Source organism: Scylla paramamosain, chromosome 19, assembly GCF_035594125.1.
Source record: "Scylla paramamosain isolate STU-SP2022 chromosome 19, ASM3559412v1, whole genome shotgun sequence".
Taxonomy (NCBI): Eukaryota; Metazoa; Arthropoda; class Malacostraca; order Decapoda; family Portunidae; genus Scylla; species Scylla paramamosain.
Genome location: NC_087169.1, coordinates 20,618,804 through 20,619,221, shown reverse-complemented (window position 1 = coordinate 20,619,221; position 418 = coordinate 20,618,804).

Sequence of the window (418 nt, the reverse complement as noted above, 5' to 3'; positions counted from 1 at the left end):
TATATATATATATATATATATATATATATATATATATATATATATATATATATATATATATATATATATATATATATATATATATATATATAGTTATTTATGGTTATCCAATGTAACACAATATCTGTGAGACTTGGGAAACTGTGTATATTACCAAGTGTACCATTGTGAGGGTTGGGATAAAACACCTTGTGAGGGTGTGGGTGGTCATCCCTTTCTGCACCACAGCAGTGCCTTATGATACACTGCATCATGTCACTGTGCCTTAGCAGGCTGAGGCACATTCTTATCATACATACAAACACATTGCTTGTTACATGGCAGGCCTGGAAGCCTCCCATGATGTGTCAGGAGAACAAACATTCCCTGTGAGTCTGTGACGAGCACCACAAGTGTCTTTGAGAGAAACATTTCTTGT